Source organism: Podarcis muralis, chromosome 4 (assembly GCF_964188315.1).
Source record: "Podarcis muralis chromosome 4, rPodMur119.hap1.1, whole genome shotgun sequence".
NCBI classification, from domain to species: Eukaryota; Metazoa; Chordata; class Lepidosauria; order Squamata; family Lacertidae; genus Podarcis; species Podarcis muralis.
This window is the reverse complement of record NC_135658.1, coordinates 69240448-69242706: the sequence shown is the minus strand read 5'-3', so window position 1 is coordinate 69242706 and position 2259 is coordinate 69240448. Positions and strand designations below refer to the sequence as shown.

The 2259-nt window shown below is 48.9% G+C and overlaps 1 protein-coding gene across 3 annotated transcripts in view; it reads left to right on the top strand.

The window, feature by feature from the left end:
* The first annotated feature begins 818 nt into the window (after positions 1-818).
* The window catches only part of TBL1X (transducin beta like 1 X-linked), a 134969-nt gene continuing 133528 nt past the window's right edge, over positions 819-2259 (top strand). The window contains exon 1 of one of the 3 annotated variants that reach the window (XM_077927524.1): positions 819-934. The gene's annotated coding sequence lies outside the window, so the exon portion shown is untranslated. The remainder of the gene's footprint in view (positions 935-2259) is intronic. The other 2 variants (XM_028727727.2, XM_077927526.1) reach the window with 2 other exon arrangements.

Genomic DNA, 2259 nt, shown 5'->3' with positions numbered 1-2259 from the left:
CAGAGCCTAGGACTTGCCGATCAGAAGGTTGGCGGTTCGAATCCCCGCGACGGGGTGAGCTCCCATTGCTCAGTCCCTGCTCCTGCCAACCTAGCAGTTCGAAAGCACATCAAAGTGCAAGTAGATAAATAGGTACCACTCCGGCGGGAAGATAAATGGCGTTTCCGAGTGCTGCTCTGGTTCGCCAGAAGTGGTCATGCTGGCCACATGACCCAGAAGCTGTATGCCAGCTCCCTCAGCCAATAAAGCGAGATGAGCGTCGCAACCCCAGAGTCGGCCACGACTGGACCTAATGGTCAGGGGTCCCTTTACCTTTACCTTTTACTAGCTCCTTAAAATTAGCCCTCCCTTCCTTATCCCCCCCCCATTAATCTACACACGCCAGCCATATGTTCGTATTCACTTCTGATCCTAGCAGTGTTTTTGAATTTCTTTGCCTTCCCACAGTAATCAACAAATCCCACGTTTAAAGCATGAGGGGTTTTTTTTTCCTCTCTGCGCAGCTAATCTAGAGCGTGTGGTAGCAGAAGAATGTGTCACAGTAATGCAGAGAGCTGTAATGATGTCAACTTGTTATTTACTTTCCAAATCTGAATGACTGAGCAAGGCGAAAGGAGAATCAATCAGCCACAATGTGACCCTGCAGGCGGAAAAAACAGAGCACTCTCGCCAGTAAGAGGTTGGGGGATGGGAGGCACATGTAACCAGGGCAATGTTGCATCATGTACTTGCATTGCTTTTTGTACTGCTCCCTTTTCCACCCCCTTCGGATTGAATGTTATATAGCTCAGTATGAAGCTGTAGGAGCCTAGAGAAAAATAAGGAAAGGGGGGCTAATTTAATACAAAAGAACATCAACATCTGCTTTAAAGGGCTGAGTGGCAACTCATATATAATAAAACCTATTCTGCTGAATCACAATTATGGAGACAGTGTAAGTCCATATTTTAATGTGGTATAATGATTGCATAGAAGCAGTGGTTTTAAATCACTCAGAAAGTATATAGGGAATATATTACGTGTTGTTTCTTGTCTTTATTAGGTGAACTCCCAATTATATAATATTTTATTTGCAAAAGCATTCATTGTGTTCTGATTTCCATTGCTAGGTGACATTTAAAATGAGACAAAATCGGTGCGGGACTTTGTGGCTCAGCAAAGAGGAAATAACTTTACAAAAAAGAGGGGGGGGAGAAACTAGAAATAAATAAAAAGAGTGGCTCCGTCTGGCAGCTTAAAGGGGAGTCTTGTGCGTTACTTCTTTGTAGTTATGTAAATGACGGAAAGTAGATGCTAAATTTAGTTCTGTTCGTCGACTTAAAAACCTGGTGAACTGTTCCAATTCCATTAGCATCACGATCCTTTCCACCCCTCCCCCTATGAACCGATCGCAGTGAAAATAATGTTGACCTGGAGGGGAAAAACAAAACAAAAAACAATTGACAGGGATACAGCCACGAAGCAAACGTAGGCTTTGCTTTTTCTTTTCTTTTCTTTCTACCTTCGGTCCATTTTTTGCTGACTCCAGGGGGTTAACATTTCAGTCGAATGCCGGAGCGGGGGAGGGGCGGGTGTTGCTGTGTGTGTTTTGTTTTCGGGGGAACAAAACAACCTTTTCAATAATCCCCTCCAAGTGACTAAGGAGTTACTTCGGGACACACAAGCATCCCGGGGGGGGGGGGGGCTGTGTGCTGGTGCTGGCATTGGTTGGATGTTTGGAGGTAGGTATCGGTGTTCTCTCCGAGGGGAGGTTTGCAAATCACGAAGACCGAGCAGAAATATAGGCACACAACACCCCCCCCCCCGTGCGTTAAGATCCAAATGCGGATCTCCCCACCTCCCTCCAGGAGCTGTCTCGAAGGGCTGCCCCCCCCCCCGCATGTGTTTGTCTGCTTCGCCTCCGTGTGTGTGTGTGTGTGTGTGCCTGGGGAGGAAGACTCTCCTAGGACTTACACCCACACCCACCCACCACCCCAAGCGCCCTACAACTGCTTATGAAGTAGCGAGCGGCGGCGGCAGCAGCAGCAGCACCTCCTGACCGCCATTCCGCACCCAGAAAAAAAAAAAACTTTCCATTGCCCTCGCCCCACTCCCTCCCCGGGAACTTCCTCTGGGGCCCCGCTGCCCGGTTGTGTGTGTGTATTGTGCGCGCGCTTGTGTGTGTGGTGTATATGTGGAGCAGCAGCAGCAGCAGGAGAAACAGGGAGAGCCGGGCGCGCGAGGGCTGCCGGAGCTTTGCCGCCGCCGTAGTCGCCGGCC